General features: G+C 46.1%; 1 pseudogene; it reads right to left on the reverse strand.

The window, feature by feature from the left end:
* The window catches only part of LOC141271397 (uncharacterized), a 99,570-nt pseudogene that overhangs the window by 26,650 nt on the left and 53,105 nt on the right, over positions 1 to 19,815 (reverse strand).

Genomic DNA, 19,815 nt, shown 5'->3' on the forward strand with positions numbered 1-19,815 from the left:
GGCTACTGATGTCATGCTGTCTGTTAATACTCTGACATGTTTACCTTTTAGATGTTCTTGACCCCTTTTCAACGCCTCCCAGATGGCCTGAAGCTCTCTTAGATTTGATGATCTAGGACGATCCTGCGTTCGCCAGGTACCTTGTAGATATTGACCGTTTACGTGAGCCCCCCAGCCTCTGCTGCTCGCATCGGTAGTGAGAGTCACGAATGGGGTCAACCTCCATATGACTCCTTCGTGTAGGTTGGCTTTGGAGGTCCACCAAGTCAATGATCTTTTGGTTACCTTTGATAAGGAAACCTTTTTGTCCAGATCGACCATTTTCCGACTCCAGGTTGATAGAATTTGTTGCTGCAACTGTCTTGAATGGAATTGGCTTCACCTGACTCCCGGTATAGAAGCTGTCATGAGACCCAGGATTTTCATACATTCCCGAATGGTAACTTTCGTGTTCCTCATGAATTCCTTGATCTTGACTCTGAGCTCTGTCTGTTTCTTTTCCGGCAGAAAATACATTTGTTGTTCTGAGTCTAGAAGGATTCTCAAAAAAAAATCTTTCTTCTTTCTGGTACAAGATGTGATTTTTCCCAGTTTATAATCCATCCTAAATTTTTCAGGGTCAGGATGGTTGATGTTAGTTTTGTCTTCAGCTGCTGTGGAGAGTCTGCCAATACCAGGAAGTAGTCTAGATACTGAATAATTAATATTCCTTGTTCCCTGAGGAACGCCATAACTTCGGCCATCAGTTTGGTAAAGATACGTGGAACTGAAGAAAGACCAACCGGAAGACAAGTAAACTGGTAATGCAGAATGCAGTCTCCTTCTTTTACAGCAAACCGTAGAAATTTTTGACTGTGACGGTGAATTGGGACATGATAATAGGCCTCTTTGAGATCTATTGTACACATCACCATGTTGTGTCCGATTAAGGGAATTGTCGACCTGATTGATTCCATTTTGAATTTTTTGTAAACGACTGATTTGTTTAGAGATTTCAGGTTTATTATGGTGCGCTAATCGCCCCCGGGTTTCTTTATTGGAAAAAGACCCGAGTAAAAGCCCAGGAACTGTTCTGCTTTTGGTACTGGTATTACTGCTCCCGATTTTATTAGCTTCCTCACATCTGTTAGCAGCCTTTTGGAGATCTGGGCGGAATGGGTTGTTGTCAGGTGAAACCTTCCCTGCGGAATCTGTCCGAATTTTATCTTGTAGCCCTCTGCGATAGACTGGAGAATCCATGGGCTGTTGGTAATCTTCATCCAAGCTCCGTGGAAAAGTTGGAGTCTTCCTCCCACTTTCCTGGCATCATCTTCTACGTGTGTTAGCACTTGTAGAGGGAAGGGGATTCCTTGAGATACCTCCCTTCTGGTAGCTCCATCTACCTGACTTCCCTTTTCCGGAATTTCCTCCCTGGATGTCTTCCTCCTCAGGTGGTCTTCCAGTTGTTCCAGCCATGAGTATATACTCATGGATCTTGCAACTGAAGTGGATGCGATATTGGCTTTTATTATTGCTGCAGATGTTTCCCAGGTCTTTTTATGGAGACTGTCTGCTTTCCTATTAATTGCATCCTTTAGAGATGATGAATCCTCAAACGGGATGGATGTTTTTTTCACTACCCTGGCAATCAGGATATCAATTTTTGGGGTTTCCGTCCATAATTTTATATCTTCTGGTTCGAACAGTAGGAGAGTTCTGAAGCTTCTGGGAATTATTAACTTCTTCTCTGTGTCCTCCCACTCTTCCAGGATCATTGCCTTAATGTAATTATTCACGGGAAAAACCTTATTCCTGCGGGTTCTCAACCTCCCAAACATCTCATCCTGCACTGATGATGGTTGGTGAGTGTCTTCTATCTGCATAGTGTTTCTTACTGCAGTTAACAGTGTATCGGTATCTTCCCAGGAGAAGAGATATTTTTTCTTCTCTTCTGGAGGGTTAATGATAGAGTCTTCCCTGTCCTGATCGGAGGCAGAAAAATCCGACAACTCTTTTTCCCCAGAACTGGACTCCAGCTCCTGACGTGGCCTCTTGAGACGGGGCGCACCCTGAGGAGCTTGTGGAACGACTAAGTCTGTGACAGTACTCTGCACTTCCTCTCTTACTATGGCTCTTAAGTCTGACATGAAGGAGGAATGTTCTTCTTTGACAATTTTTGCAATACAGGTAGAGCATAACTGTTTTCCGTATGTGTCCGGTAGTTTCTTGTTACAGATGGCGCATCTCCTTTTCTTAGGAGCTGAGGTCATCGAGTCTTTTTTAGGTGTCTCCTTGTCCTAAAAAGACACGGAGCACAAGACTTTTACTACCGTATATCAATGGGAATGAAGTGAGAAGAGGGGAAGTACCCAGTAAACTTACTTGGGCTGGAGGTTCAGTCAGAGTGTCAGAATGACCAGTGGATTGATCTGCCATTGCTGGTGTGCTGGTTGACTGATGACCTTAGTCCCACCCACCCCTTAAATAGATCTCACCTGTCTTCCATCTGAATCATCAGAAAAAAAGGGCATTTCTCCTTTAATTTTTATTTTGGCGCCATTTTTTTCAAATTTTCCGGAAGTGCGTTCCACCGTGGAACGCATGCCGGTTACTAGAGGTTCGCGTATCGCTCTCTCTGTAACCGGAAGTGCCGTCTCCGCCATCTTGCGCACGCTGGAGTATGCAGGGCTGCAGCAGCCGGAACCAAGAGCCCCCTTTGCGGGGAAAATGGTTCCACTCCCACCGGAAAAAAAGGCTGAGGGACCCCTGGATTCAGTGGGGTGTCAGCCTCTGGACCCTGGCAGGAGGGAGGGGAGGAGTGCGAGGACCCCAGCCCGATCCTCCTGCGCCCGGCTTCAGGAACTCCTGCTACCGGTATGTAACCTCTTCTGTGTCGGTCCCTGATAGGGACAGGAAAAACACTGGAGTGAGGGGCCTTTTAACCTCTTGTGTGTTTCCGTCCCTATCAAGGATATGAAGAATGACCTCCTGATGGTGCTGTCAGGAGGGACGTCCTGGAAAAAAACATACTCACCTATCCGATGACCCCCGGTCTCCTTATCCGGTGCGTCCGGTCTCCCCGATGTCTCGCGGTTGTGTAACAGGACCTTCCATGACGTCATTTAGTCATGTGACAGGTCACGCGACCACCGACGTCAGCGGTCGCGTGACCCGTCACATGACTAAATTACGTCATGGCAGGTCCTTTTAGACCATCGCGAGCCGCCGGAGAGCCAGGACGCATCACTATGGAGACCGGGGGCCATCAGAAGGTAAGTATAATGTATTTTTTTATTTTAAAATCCTTTTTTTTTTTTTTTTTTTTTTTTTTTTTTTTACAGGTACTATGGTACCCGGGTTTGGAGGAGAGTCTCCTCTTCTCCAGACCCGGGTACCATCCGCACATTGAATTGCTTAATATCCGCATGTGCACATGTAGTCATGCGGATATTAAGCAATTCAATGCAAGTCAATGGTGGAGTAAACGCCGCGATTACGCAAAATAATTCGTAGTCCTGCGGATTTTTCCGCAATGATAATCCGCAGCGGAAATTTCCACAGCATGTGCACAGCACATGCGGATTATCATTGGGGAACATTGCAGACCTACTAAGAGTTTTTTAAGCGTTTCTGCGGCGGAAATGCCGCTGCGGAAACGCTTAAAAAACGTATAGTTGGCACACAGCCTAACATCTATAAGGGAAAATATATAATGCAAGAGATTCATATAAGTTACTACAGATATTTACATATCTTATTAAGAGCTAAAATAGATATAATCAGAATCAATATGTACAGTTGCAATTTCTCTGTAAAAGCCCAAAATAGGCAGATTAGTATAATGTAGATACATATATCAGTCAGTGCAATATTGAAAGCATGAGTGTGTGGAATAAAACCTGGGGCTCATAGAACAGTAGATATCACCTGTGGTGTACACCATGATAAGAGGTGTCTAGCAATGCAAAACTTGGCTCTCTTGTATGGAGTCAGAAGTAGTGTAACCGGCTTACAGTAGAAATTCCCATATATAGATCCTAAATAAAACCACCAAGGTCATCTATTCATTCAATCCCGTGGGGGCGAGAGTCCAAATGGAAAATCCACAGGCATTCTATTTGGAGGATTAGTTTATTCCAATCTCCTTTTCCGACATTTTGTCTGACAACCTCTAAAATACAAAAGGAAATAGCTCTGTTGTCACCCTGAAAATACTCTCTAATAAGTCTAGGTATCCCTTTTATGTCTGTTGTTGCTAAAGGTGTTCACTGATGAGTCTTCTAATCTCCCTTATAGTTTTTGCCCAAAGTCTAAATATTATGACATTCTTACTAAAATTTTGGTTGAGGGTCTGGATAAAAAAACTAATCTCAAAGAATGAATCTGAATTCATGGCACCTAATTGTCACCATTCTCACTTTTTATGTTCTCAATAAAGTTCCCAAAGGGTTAGACCCACTTACAGGATGACAAAACCTAAGATAAAAACAGAATGAACATATTTCCTACTATAAGTAAGTAAAAAGCAAAAGTGCATATAAGGCTGTGTGCCCACGTAGCGTTTTTCAAGCGTTTATGCTGCGGAATTTCCGCAGCGGAAACGCTTGAAAAATGCTAGGTAATCCGCACCCCATGGTCCCCAAGGGGATTCCGCATGTTCTATGCACATGCTGCGGATTTTTCCGCAGCGTTTATGCTACGTACAAAAATCCGCAGCATGTCATTTAATTTTGCGGAAGTGCAGCGGAACTCCCGCCATTGACTTGCATTGAGACGCACAGAAACCGCGACTGTACATTTGTACAAGCGGCTTCTATGCGTCTCTATGTGCGGATGGTACCCAGTTCTTGAGGAGAGGAGACTCTCATCCAGACCTGGGTACCATTGTACCTGTAAAAAAAGTATAAAATAACAAATAAAGTTATATTCACCTGTCCGGCGGCTTCTCTCTGAATGCCGGCATCGCTTGAGGACCTGCGGTGATGTCACAGTCATGTGACCGCAGGCCCTTCACCGCTCTGTCTCGCGATATGCCGGCAGCCGGGAACCAGACAGGAACGAGCGCTGCTGCACACACCGGGGCCTCGGGGGTGAGTATAGCTTTATTTGTTTTAATTTTTACGGTTCACACTGTATAAATCCATGCTGTTTGCATGGATTTATACAGTGTGACCTAGTTGTCAAGCACTTTCCAAGTGATGCTATCGCCTGGAAAGTGCTTGTCAATCTGCATGCGGAAACGCATGTGAACCCGCATGTGGATCCGCATGTATTCTGCAGGAAAAACGCATGCACAATCTGCATGCGTTTTTTTCTGCCAGGGAGATGCAGAAATGCTGCAGAAATTTTCTGCTTCATTTCTGCATCGTGTGCACATACCCTTAATAACATAGGATACTTAGTAAACACTGCTTAGGATTAAAAAAAAAAAAAAAAAAAAAAAGGGTAAAAGCCATCTATGATTTAGGTTCTTGCACTCAGTGCACACAAGGTTAAGGCCTCCCTTTCTTCGAGCCAAACATTACGTCATTTTTGACACATGGTAAGGTTTTATTACTAGAGGTTAGGGCCTTCAATACTAGGTGCTGATGAAATGGATTTTACACTTTTTTTTTTTTTTAATCAAAACAGTGTTTACGAAGTATCCTATGTTATCTATATGCACTTTTGCGTTTCATTTAGTTTCTATCTTAGGTTTTGTCTGTATAATGACCAGTGTGAACATGCTCCTACAAGTTGTATGTATACCAACTTATATTCCAGTTCATTTCTTTCCGTTTTGCTGCACTTAGAGGACAAACAATATGGTCTGAAATAAATTCCATTAGTCAGTACACAGGGATCTAAATAGACAAGATACTCCGTCCCTTTTGTCATTTCAATGCTTTCATATTTCAGGGATACAGACGATCTTTTGGTGAAATTTAATGGTATGGTCATAGAGGACAACATGATTTGTCTTAAATAGATGTAGAGGAACAATATAGCAATATTCCCGATGAAGTAGGGATCATGGAAGCTAATGATTTCTTTAAATCCAAAACCATGCAATGTAGTGACCATAACCAATTTCTTTCCAAATTACTTCAATTTATACTTACCCATAACTATTTCCTATTTAATGGGAAGACATTTCACTAGCTCAGAGGGACCACAATGGGGTGTCTCTGTGCCCTCTCTTATTCAAATCTACTTATGTGCTGGTGGGAGGAGATAGTAGTTTTCCAGTAGTAGGCTTGATGGAACTCCAAGACAATGTTCTGGGCCATATACATAGACGATGTGTTCCTTCTATGGTCCGGATCCGCTATAGGAATTCAATTCATTGTTGAGTGCTGGAATATCAACAACATTGGCCTCAAATTCACACCAGAAATTGGCAGCACAAAATGGCCATTCTTAGACCTCATCATTAGAAGGGATAGGCAAGGAAATCTGATAACTCGCACATGCCGTAAACCAACTGACACAAAAAAATTTACTCAAATGGGAAAGTCACCACCCTGTCCCTCTCAAAAAAAGGTTTCCCTAAGGGACTATGTAATGTACCAGAGTACTGGGGCCAGGAGGCACTTTTAGGCCCAGATGTAGGTGCCACGCGGTGGTATGACTCTTCTGCGGTGTAGTGCAGTTTGGGGTGTCACGGTGCTCCTACCTGGTTCTGGCGCTTCAGACCCGTTCACAGGGTACATCTAATGGATTTAGAGGTAGGTAGGAAGAAGGCAGACCAGACCTTGGTATGAACAGTTCAAATTGTTTACTGCATCACAGATCAAGTAATCACTGCTTCTCCAGCATTTAGCTGCAACACTGGTTTTCCATACAGGTGGCGGCTGAATGGCAGCAGGACTGATACTCTGATATGGTGAAAGGTTTGGCCTTGCTGCGATGGGCTCTAAAAAGACTGTCTGGCAAGGTATTTAATCCTGGCAGCCCTTGTGCCCTACACCTAACCTCTAGACAGGCTTGACTCTAACCGCCAACTGCCCCCAGGTCAACATAGTGACCAGACTACAGAGAATGTTGATCAGACATCCTCTAATACAGGGTTCCCCAACTCCAGTCCTCAAGGCCCACCAACAGGTCATGTTTTCAGGATTTCCTTACTATTGCTCAGGTGATAACTGCATCACCTGCACAGGTAATAATTACACCACCTGTACAATACTAAGGAAATCCTGAAAACATGACCTGTTGGTGGGCCTTGAGGACCGGAGTTGGGGAACCCTGCTCTAATACAGCCCTTTGACGACCCTTATACCACCACCTGCTGGTCTCCAGTGCTATTACAGAGCAACAATTTACATTTAATTTAACAAAATGACACCAGGCAATACATCAAAGCATGACTTATTCCACAGGCTCATATGAATGCAGAAATGTTTGTAATGGCCCCTTTTGGGTCATTACAACTCTATCTCCTTATTAGAAGAAATTGTTCACAAATTAATGAATTTAGGATGTAGACGATGAGCTTAAGGAATAGATTCATCCAGAGAGGGTAGCCCAAAACAACTTTTGATTCAGCGAAAGAGGGGACAATAAAATAATAGTAAGAATTATAGGCACATTTGACAATCAAATCAGGTCTATTGGATAAATAAAAAACATAGAGGCATACTTTGAGCAAATCCGGATGTAAGGGATATCATTCCACCTAATTCAAGTATCACCTACAGAAAAGGTCCATCTATCAGAAACTGACTAGTCCACAGTTTTAATAAAAACCAACACAGGAAGGTACTTGGCTAGACCGTAGAACCTGTGGCACTTTTATATGTGGTGACTGTGATTTCTGTAACTGGATTAGACAGTGTAGGAGCTTCACTGGGGAATGTTCAAACAGACAGTTTTTATAAAAGATTTTGCAAACTGCAAAGCAACAGGTGTTGTATACAGTATATGGCCTCATGTATCTGCCCTTTAAATTATGTGGGAAAAATAAAAGGAATTTAGAATACGCATCAGTGAACACCTCTGGGGCATCAGACATAGAAGGGATACAGAGGCATTTATAAAAGCTGACCGGTGTTATTTGATGCTAAAATCTACATGAACAGGGTTTTAGGTTTTGTTCTTTACTATGGATGTGATTTTTTTTTCTGGCATTTTCTCCTTAGGCTTCTCTATATTAAATGAAAAATTCCAGAAATAAAAAAAACTGGAATCAACAATGCTTGTAAAACACTAGGCAAACATCATGAGACACTTGGTGCACCTTTTATATCACATATTTAGAAAAAATCTCTCTTTTTTGCACATCATACATGTATGTTGCAGATATGTTATGGGTACGACTGTAATGCTAATGATGCCAATTTAATTATTTGTCAAAAGTACCAATGACATCTAATAAGGTTAACGGAGTTACAGGGCTTCCTCATTTACCCTTCTCATCCGCTCAATTTAGGGGGCGGCTGGGTTTCTATGTCGCCTAAATCCCTAATAATGGGTCCGCAATATACAAAAGTCTATTAGGTCGATCTAGATCCTCTATGTAGATTGTGAGCCCCAATGGGGACAGTGCCCATAATGTCTGTTAATTGTAAAGCGCTGCGGAATATGTTGGCGCTATATAAATAAAAAGATTATTTTTATAGATGCAGCGTTCAATAAGTTACCTCTTAAGGCTCCCATACACATTAGATTAAAGCTGGCAGAAACCGCTGATTTCATTGGGAATTGGCCTCCAGCCATATGATGTCAGAGGAGAAGGATCTGGCATGCAGATTTTGAGCAGATGATCTGTTTGCTCTCCCTGGAGATAATCCTCTGCCCATGACTCTCTCATAGAGACCACAGGAAAGCTCGACCAAGTAAAACAGCTGTGTGTGGGGGAGTCGGGAGAAATAGACATCAACTGAATGTTTGACCGGCCAACTGTAATCTCATGTGTATGGGGCTATTAGTATTACACTGACAGGCAGGAATAATTCACCGCACTACAGTAGTTCAGTGCATCACCAGAGCAATCAGAGGCTTGTATGTTGTATGATCGCACTAATGAGGGTTGTGGAAAAAAAAGCTTAAAATATTTTAAAGACAAAAAATAAATATCACAGGTTTAGTAAGATCGAAAGAGAACATTCTCCATTCTTGATGAAGACAGAGAGAAGACATCTTCTATATATCTGAGGTAACTGAAAGACAACATCCATTATTTTATTTGAGGCAGAAAGACAGAGGCAGAGAGCCTCCTCCATTATATCTGGGGCACAGAGAGGGGGAGCCCTGTGCTCCCCACAGACACATCCCAATATATCTCCATGACAGCCGGAGCCTAACAATGGAGTCCTAGAACGATGTCATTAAATTATCAAGAGAAAACAAACAAGATAAAATACAGCGACATTCACTAAAGAGATAAGACGATCTACTTCTGGAATAATCTGTCCCCAGAATGTCTCCATTACAATATACAGCTCATACAGCAGATAACAGCCCCTCATACATCTATAGCACCGGCCCCCCGGCCCAGATCCACATCTCCAGACTGAGAAACTGATCCAGGAGGTCGGTGCTGTGTCCCGGGGTCATCTGTATCTGCATCAGGAATGAGGGGAGGGAGGGTTTATATATTAGGAGGTGGGTGGGTGGTGCCAAGATGTGGGAGGCAACTTGTACTATTTTACTGTGTGTGGGGGGATAGCTGTCAGGCAAGGTGTGGCAAAGTGCAACACAAAGGGATAAGGGGAAGGGAGCCCAGACATTAGGGAAAGGGAAGTGGAGACCTCCTAGGCTGATTTGATATCACCCTGTCTCCCCTATCATCCCTATATTGGTTCCTCACCAACTGCCGCACAGGAACCTAAAACCCTGTATTTAAGTAAAGCTAGGCCCTGGCTACGGAAGGGGGGGGGGGGCGTGAGCGCTAGTCAGTCCCCTCTAACAACTAAAGACAACAAGGTACACAGACATGTAGGAAAGTAACTTAGCTTGAGCCGACTTTGGAGAGATAGCACACACGTCCTTTTAGCACCAGAGAGTAAGTAAGAACTGCACTTGTTCCAAGCCTTCACAAGGAAACATGTGAATATCACCGATGCCACCCTATAGCAGACTGAAAGTATTTAAACATCCAGGCCAGCGTTTTAATTAGAGCAGGAGGGAGGTGGCCGCTGGGTCCTAGAGTGAGACAGCTTCTAAGAAGGCATCTGTAATGCCAAACAAAGATCTCCTGCAAACAACTGCAGGGCGACTGTCTGTCACATCTGACACACCTGTGACAGTATCCCATCCTCTACGAGTGGCCTCCGGACACTCAGGACCGGGTTTCTCAGGATAAGAGGTGTGAAATGAACGAATCAACCTGGGAGCGTTCACCTCTGATGCTGAAACCCACATCCTCTTCTGGACCATAACCCTTCCAGTGCACCAAGTATTGTAGGGAACAATGTTGGAGACAAGAATCTACAATCCTCGAAACCTGAAACTCCAGATTGCCATCAACCATTACTGGGGGCGGTGCTAGGGGTGATGGCTCAAGAGGTTCCACATATTTCTTGAGTAAGGACCTGTGGAAAACATTGTGGACATTAAGGGCCTGAGGAAGCTCAAGACGAAACACTGCTGGGTTAATGAAGGCGGTTATTTTGTACGGACCAATAAACCTAGGCCCCAGCTTCCAAGAAGGGGCCTTCAATTTGATATTCCTGGTAGACAACCACACAGTCATTCACATTCAGGTCCGGACCTGGCAAGCGTTTTCTGTCAGCCATATGTTTATACCTGTCTCCCATGATCTTCAAATTACTCAGGACCCACTGCCACATCGAGGAGAGTGACGAAGCAAAATGGTCCTACTCAGGAACTCCCGAAGCTCCTCCCCCACTAAAGGTACCAAACTGTGGATGGTAACCGTATGCACCAAAGAACGGTGACATGCCAGTGGATTCTTGACAATGATTATTAGTGACAAATTCTGTCAGCAGTAAGTAGGATGTCCAATGCTGAGTTTTGGAGACAAAACACCTCAGGTAGGTCTCCAAATTCAGATTGATGAGCTTGGTCTGACCACTTGACTGAGGGTGGAAACCATAGGAAAAAGGACAGCTGCACCCCCAGTCGAGAACAGAACACTTTCCAGACTTTGGAAACAAACTGGCTCCCCCGATCTGACACCACATTGGAGGGAACCCCGTGAAGCTTCACAATCTCATTTATGAACACCTGAGCAAGTGTCTTGGCATTTGGAAGAGCAGGTAATGTGACGAAGTGAACCATTTTACTGAACCCATCTACAACCACCAAAACCAACGTTTTGCCTGCAGAAACAGGTAGGTCAGTAATAAGATCCATGGACAAGTGTGTCCATGGCCTACTAGGGATAGGTAGCGGAAGAAGAGTACCAGACAGACAGGCAAAACCTTAGAATGCGCGCAATTACTACAAGCAGATACGTGTTCAATCACATCCCAATGCAACCCCGGCCACAAAAAATGACGAGAGAGGAGGTCCGTGGTTGCCTTACCATCTGGATGACCAGTGTGACGACACAGCTTTTCTTCTTAATTATGCCAGACAAATTCAGTAAGCCAGGAGCCATATGCTTTTAGCTTCATATTGACTTGGTGTTCCACTTTGGTTGATGAACACAGGCTATTGTTTGAATAATCCTGAATGTTGACACTTGAGTTGAGATGTACTGCAACATATTGTCTGCAAATCTAGCAAGATAGAGACATGGAGTACATATTATACCAAACCCTGCAAGTTGATAAAATGCTCAAACAATGAGTAGGGTTGACTGAGTATAGGTGCAGTGGCAACATAATTCTTTAAAGGGAATCTGTGACCCCCTGGCACTTATCTGACCTCTAATATGGGCATACAGGTGATAGAAATGTGAATCTATAAATACCTGTATGCCTCATATTAGAGGTCTTGTTGCTGTGAAATGTCTTTTTATTCCTACAAGTTTCTGATGCTGTGGAGCCGGTGCCTGGAAGAAATCCCTGCCTCCTGTGTGAATTACCATGTTTCTCCCCTCCCCTGTATGTCACAGTGCCCTGTGATGTGCAGTTGAAGAAAAATCCAGCCACTGTGACATGCAGGGGAGGGGGGAAGCATTGTAATTCACACAGGAGGTGGGGATTTCTTCCAGTCCCCGAGACTGGAATACATCAGAAACTTGTAGGAATAAAAAGACATTTCACAGCAACATGACATCTAATATGAGGCATACAGGTACTGTAGGTATAGATTTACATTTCTATCACCTTATGCCCATATTAGAGGTCAGACAAGTGCCAGGTGGTGACAGATTCCCTTTAAGGAAGAAAAAGCCTGGAGGGAGGCATCCCACCATTTGGAAAAATCAGACCCTTTCTTGTTCATGTCAGTAAGGGGCTTCCCAATTACAGAGTAATTTTGAATGAATTTCCAGTAAAAATTAGTAAAGCCCAGAAAACATTGTAGAGCCTTCAGGTTCTTGGGACGGTCCCAATCAAGGACTGCACGGATCTTCTCCAGACCCATCCGAAAACCTGAAGATGACAACAAGTACCCCAAAAACTGCATCTCCTGAATAGAGAAAACACATTTTTCTAGTTTGACATATAGTTTGTTATCCCTTAATATCTGGAGTACCTGTTTAACATGCCCCCGATATGTCTCTAAATCAGGTGAGTAAAAAAAAATATCGTCCAGATAGACCACCACAAACCTCCCCACCAAATGATGGAAAATGTCATTTATGAACTGCTGGAATACCGCAGGTGAATTAGTCAAACCAAAAGGCATAACCAAACTCTCGAAATGCCCTTCAGGGGTATTGAACGCTGTTTTCCATTCGTCCCCTTCTCTGATTCTAACCAGATTGTAGGCTCCCCTTAAATCCAATTTGGAGAATACCTTAGCTCCCACAACCTGGCTGAACAAATTAGGAATCAGAGGAAGAGGTTATGGATCACGGATGGTAATTTAATTACCGGAAATCTAAACAGAGATGTAGATCGCCATCTTTTTTCTTTACGAAGAAGAACCCTGCCGCCACAGGCAAAGATGAGGGCCTATTGTGTCCCTTCTCCAGACTTTCCACAATGAAATCCTTCATGGCTTGTCTCTCAGGGCCAGAAAGATTATACAGTCTGGACTTCGGCAGTTTAGCTCTGCAGGTCAGGTTAATAGGACAGTCATATGCCCGATGAGGAGGCAAATCCTGAAACCCCATCTCAGAAAAAAACGTCCACAAAACTAGACAGAAAAGCAGGTAATATTAACAGAGACTGTAGCAAGGGAAATATCTAAATAGTTCTCATGGCAGTAATCTCCCCATTCAATAATCTCCCCGATTTGCCAATACACCAAAGGATTATGTTTCACCAGCCAGGGAACAAAACAATTGGGGTGGGAAGATTGTCCAGGACATAGCAAGGGATTATTTCACAATGAACCAACCCCACCCTCAGTTTTACATTGCGTACAATCTGAGTAAATGCTTTCTGTGCAAGTGGCGCCGAGTCGATGGTGAAGATAGGCTTAGCTAAAGTACAGCAAACAAGACCATGAGTTTTCACAAACTCAGCATCAACCATGCTGACTCTGGCTCTACTGTCAAACACAGACATTTTCTTGGTTTTGCTCTCTAGCACCACCTCTGCTGTCAGGACAAACCAGGAACTACAGGTTGGAGACAAATGCGCCGTTTGCTTATCCAACTCCAGACTACCAAGAGTTAATAGTCTCATTTTTTTCAGGAATTGAAGGACAGGTCCTTTTTTCCCACAAAAAAAAAAAACCACACGCCTTTTTTCTTGCAAATATATGATGTAGAAACACCCCCTAACTGCATGGGTTCCTCCACCTCGCCCAGTACTGGTTCACCGCCAAACCGCTCCCCTGGCAGAGGTACATAACCCCGACAAGAAGGCCCCAGAGAAGGTGGTCTCACCCGTCTATCCCAAAGGAGTCTATCAAGATGTATGGCCAAAGACATGGCAGCCTCCAAGGACTGAGGGGTTTCATATACTGTCAAAGCATCTTTCAACCTTTCAGTAAGACCCTCATAAAATTGGCTTCTAAGAGCTAAGTCATTCCATTTAGAATCTGTTTCCCATCTACAGAATTCAGAGCTGTATGTCTCCACTGACGATTCCCCTGCTGAAGGCGATGTAGCCTAGAGTCAGCCAAGGCGACTCAGTCAGGGTCACCCCCCCCCCCCCCCCCCCGGCTGCAACCGGCTCTGACATTCGCTGATGTCACGTCATGATTCCGGATGCAGCCGGGGGTCTCGTTACCCCGTACGTCACACCCAGCATCCACCGAGAGCTCTCCCTCTCCCCAATCATTGGGAAAGCGCGTGGTGAATGCTGGGTGTGACGCGCTGGGTAATCCCACCCACAGCCCTGCATCCACCGAGGGGAGCGAGGGACGTGACATCAGTGGTAGATCACGTGATGCCTGTAAGCGGCCAGCGATAGCGGCGCTCACAGGCACTATCTGTAACACAAGGTAATTACAAAATCCCTCAGGGGCCCCGGGGGGATGCATTGGGGGGGGTTATAAAAAGTTGTGAACAACTTCTTTAATCAACTTGCATAGTTTGTCCTACATTGCTGGCAAATCAACAACACCCTTGGCTGCTATAATACGTAATCAGCATATTATGAAACAGTATTGCTCCATTACCCTATCTTGCAAGATTTGCAGACAATAAATTGCAGTACATCTCAACTCAAGTGTCAACATTCAGGATTATTCAAGCCGTAGTCTGTGTTAATCAACCGAAGAAGAACACAGGTTAAAAAAGTCAACATACACTGTGTTCCAAATTATTATGCAAATAATATTTTCTTAGATTTTCCCAAATTACCTATATGAACTGCAGTCATTGTAATTTTCCAGTCAAACAACTATTAGAGTACAATTGAAAGGTTTTTGTACAAGGTTTTTCCACATACCTCCACCTGCAGAGCCGCCACCACATATATGGCTGTTCTGTGCGCACAGGACCTGTGATGAGGTCACAGGAGGGGAGGAGTCAGGGGTCACATGATCAGGGGCCTCCGTGGATGCAGGACTCTGCTGTGCTGGTTGTCATGGTGCTGGATGAGGGGAAGGTTATGTGTGGGGTCAGGAGGGGTTTACAGTGTGGATGTAGCAGAGCCGCGTGTGTACGGAGCGGAGCCGCGCGTGTACGAGGCGTACGGAGCGGAGCCGCGCGTGTACGAGGTGTACGGAGCGGAGCCTTGCGTGTACGAGGCGTGCGGAGCGGAGCCGCGCGTGTACGAGGCGTGCGGAGCGGAGCTTGTACGAGGCGTGCGGAGCGGAGCCATGCGTGTACGAGGTGTGCGGAGTGGAGCCGCACGTGTACGAGGCGTACGGAGCGGAGCCGCGCGTGTACGAGGCGTACGGAGCGGAGCCGCGCGTGTACGAGGCGTACGGAGCGGAGCCGCGCGTGTACGAGGCGTACGGAGCGGAGCATGTACGAGGCGTGCGGAGCGGAGCCGCGCGTGTACGAGGCGTGCGGAGCGGAGCCGCGCGTGTACGAGGCGTGCGGAGCGGAGCCGCGCGTGTACGAGGCGTGCGGAGCGCAGCCTGTACGAGGCGTACGGAGCCGCGCGTGTACGAGGCGTGCGGAGCGGAGCCACGCGTGTACGAGGCGTGCGGAGCGGAGCCTGTACGAGGCGTGCGGAGCCACGCGTGTGCGGAGCCGTGTGTGTACGAGGTGTGCGGAGCGGATCCGCACGTGTACGAGGCGTACGGAGCGGCGCCGCGCGTGTACGAGGCGTACGGAGCCGAGCCGCGCGTGTACGAGGCGTACGGAGCGGCGCCGCGCGTGTACGAGGCGTACGGAGCCGAGCCGCGCGTGTACGAGGCGTACGGAGCCGAGCCGCACGTGTACGAGGCGTGCGGAGCGGAGCCTGTACGAGGCGTGCGGAGCGGAGCCACACGTGTACGAGGTGTGCGGAGCCGTGTGTGTACGAGGTGTGCGGAGCGGAGCCGCACGTGTACGAGGCGTACGGAGCCGAGCCGCGCGTGTATGAGGCGTACGGAGCCGAGCCGCACGTGTACGAGGCGTACGGAGCCGAGCCGCGCGTGTACGAGGCGTACGGAGCCGAGCCGCGCGTGTACGAGGCGCACGGAGCCGAGCCGCGCGTGTACGAGGCGCAGGGAGCCGAGCCGCGCGTGTACGAGGCGTAGGGAGCCGAGCCGCGCGTGTACGAGGCGTAGGGAGCCGAGCCGCGCGTGTACGAGGCGTAGGGAGCCGAGCCGCGCGTGTACGAGGCGTAGGGAGCCGAGCCGCGCGTGTACGAGGCGTAGGGAGCCGAGCCGCGCGTGTACGAGGCGTAGGAAGCCGAGCCTTGTGTGTATATTATTGAGTTTCCCACTTACAACCCCATTTCTTTGCCCTGCACTCCCTGTATTATAGATTTGGGGCATCTTGGTAGAAGTTTCTCCCTGTCTCTTACCTAGACCTTGTTAAATGGTTCAGTATTTGATCAGTATTTTACCTCTGTATTTGTAAGCCTAAACCAGTAGTGGGTGATAAATACAGAAGTGGTAACGTGTTACTGTTATACTTTCCCTCTTATTGTTCCGCTCCTGTTTTTTGCTTACAAATACTGATATAAAATACTGATCAAATACTGAATGTGTCCTTACACTGACTCTTGGTCACGGTTACAGCATTATTTGCTCCGCACTACGGGCACAATTACCCCGCGACCCTTTTCTACACAGTTTTATGTGTGGAATGCAACGTGTGATTTCTCTTCTTGGAGACACACACACAGGTGGTAATTATTACCAGTCACCAGACGTCTGCGATATGGCGATATTAGGTTTTTGAATGTCCTCTTATTTTTTAGGACGTTAAAAGTATGTTAAGTTTAGCAGGAAATTTTCAGAATGGATCTGTCTTTTTTGTGATCTATTGATTTCTGAAATGTCTTTTCGGGGCTGAACTATTATCCTGCAGTAAATGCTTCACCTCTGGGAGTTTTCATCATCGCATTTAGTAAGATTGGTAAAGGGGTTGTCAGGAGCCTCTCCGCTTCAGAAGTGAGCAGCTCCAGTAACGTTCCGACCCCACACACATGCACGATCAGCAGGTATAGTTATTAGATATTGATGACAGGTAGATAGTGATGAACGAGTGCTCGGTACTAGAATTGAGCAGGTCGGACGCTCGGACGGACTCAACTCGAGTACCAAGTATAATGGAAGTTCATGGGAAACTCGAGCATTTTTACAGAAGAAGCTAATAGGAGGGATGGGGGGCAGGAAAATCGCTGTAATGGATGGAAACCGCTCTAATGGAAAGGGAACAGCATGGGGAAGACGTCTGGACGCATCTCTGACTCCAAGGTCGCTGCTGAGAACAGTGTTGTCAAACTATTACTCCTTTTAGTGTACGTTCCCACGATCAGTGTTTGTTCAGACTTTCACGCAGCTGAATTTCCATGTGATGCCCGCACCTCAGCTCACTTGCGTTTTTGTACGTGTTTTTCCTACATGCGTTTTTGTCCCTTTTTGCTATGTTATTAGGTGTGCAAAGATATACACTGCTCAAAAAAATAAAGGGAACACTTAAACAACAGAATACAACTCCAAGTAAATCAAACTTCTGTGAAATCAAACTGTCCACTTAGGAAGCAACACTGATTGACAATCAATTTCACATGCTGTTGTTCAAATGGAATAGACAATAGATGGAAATTATTGGCAATTATCAAGACACCCTCAATAAAGGAGTGGTTCTGCAGGTGGGGACCACAGACCTCATCGCAGTACCAAAGCTTTCTGGCTGATGTTTGTTTTGTTGGTTATGCTTTCACACTTGTGGTAGCATGAGACGGACTTTACAAACCACTGAAGTTGCTCAGGTAGTGCAGCTCATCCAGGATAGCACATCAATGTGAGCTGTGGCAAGAAGGTTTGCTGTGTCTGTCAGCGTAGTGTCCAGAGGCTGGAGGCACTACCAGGAGACAAGCCAGTACACCAGGAGACGTGAAGGGGGCCGTAGGAGGGCAACAACCCAGCAGCAGGACCGCTACCTACACCTTTGTGCAAGGAGGAACAGGAGGAGCACTGCCAGAGCCCTGCAAAATGACCTCCAGCAGGCCACAAATGTGCATGTGTCTGCACAAACGGTTAGAAACCGACTCCATGAGGGTGGTATGAGGGCCCGACCTCCACAGATGGGGGTTGTGCTCACAGCCCAACACCGTGCAATGACGCATGGCATTTGCCACAGAACACCAGGATTGGCAAAGTCGCCACTGGCGCCCTGTGCTCTTCACAGATGAACGCAGGTTCACACTGAGCACATGTGACATTGTCTGGAGAAGCCGTGGAGAACGATCTGCTGCCTGCAACATCCTTCAGCACGACCGGTTTGGCAGTGGGTCAGTAATGGTGTGGGGTGGCATTTCTTTGGAGGGCCGCACAGTCCTCCATGTGCTCGCCAGAGGTAGCCTGACTGCCATTAGGTACAGAGATGAGATCCTCAGACCCCTTGTGAGACCATATGCTGGTGCGGTTGGCCCTGGGTTCCTCCTAATGCAGGACAATGCCAGACCTCATGTGGCTGGAGTGTTCCTGCAGGATGAAGGCATTGAAGCTATGGACTGGCCTGCCCGTTCCCCAGACCTGAATCCGATTGAGCACATCTGGTACATTATGTCTCGCTCCATCCACCAACGTCACGTTGCACCACAGACTGTCCAGGAGTTGGCTGATGCTTTAGTCCAGGTCTGGGAGGAGATCCCACAGGAGACCATCCGCAACCTCATCAGGAACATGCCCAGGCGTTGTAGAGAGGTCATACAGGCATGTGGAGGCCACAAACAAGCCTCATTTTGACTTGTTTTAAGGACATTACAAATAAATCCGCAGCATGTTCATTAATTTTGCGGAAGTGCCCCCATTGACTTGCATTGAGACGCATACAATGCGCGTCTGTACATTTGTACAAGCGGATTATATGCGTCTCTATGTGCGGATGGTACCCAGGTCTGGAGGAGAGAAGACTCTCATCCAGACCTGGGTACCATTGTACCTGTAAAAAAAAGAATAAAATAATAAATAAAGTTTATATTCACCTGTCCGGCGGCCCCTGCAGCGCTTACCTTCCAGGACCTGAGATGACGTCGCGGTCATGTGACCGCAGGCTGTCTCGCGAGATGCCGTTAACCCGGAAGAAGCCAGGACGAGCGCGACAGCACACGCGGCGGGGGATCTGGGGTAAGTATAGCTTTATTTTTTTATTTTTACGGTCACACTGTATAAATCCATGCCTTTTGCATGGACTTATAGTGTGACCTAGTTGTCAAGCACTTTCCAAGTGATGCTATCGCCTGGAAAGTGCTTGTCAGTCCGCATGCAGAAACACATGCGTTAACGCATGTGGGTACTCATGTGAATCCGCATGTATTCTGCAGGAAAAACGCCTGCACAATCTGCATGCGTTTTTTCTGCCAGGGAGATGCAGAAATGCTGCAGAAATTTTCTGCTTCATTTCTGCATCGTGGGCACATAGCCTAAAGAATGGAGAGGTCTGTAATTTTTATTGTACGTACACTTCAACTGTGAAAGACAGAATCTACTAATAAAAAACAGAAAATCACATTGTATGATTTTTAAATACTTATTTCATACAATAAAATGCTAATTAATTATGTAATTAATTTACTAAAAGTCTGAATGTGGGCTAACACTGATGGGAGGGGAAGTTTCATATTTCTATTTTTGCTCCTAAGTCTGTGTGCCCACAATGCATTTTTTAAGCGTTTCCGCAGCAGCAATTTCGCCGCAGAAACGCTTAAAAAACGCTTGGTAGAAGGCCTGCCATGTTCCCCAATGATAATCCGCATGTGCTGTGCACATGCTGCA

The sequence above is a fragment of the Phyllobates terribilis genome, unplaced genomic scaffold (genome assembly GCF_046119375.1).
Source record: "Phyllobates terribilis strain yellow unplaced genomic scaffold, ASM4611937v1 Scaffold_5__5_contigs__length_657084704, whole genome shotgun sequence".
In the NCBI taxonomy this organism is placed as follows: domain Eukaryota; kingdom Metazoa; phylum Chordata; class Amphibia; order Anura; family Dendrobatidae; genus Phyllobates; species Phyllobates terribilis.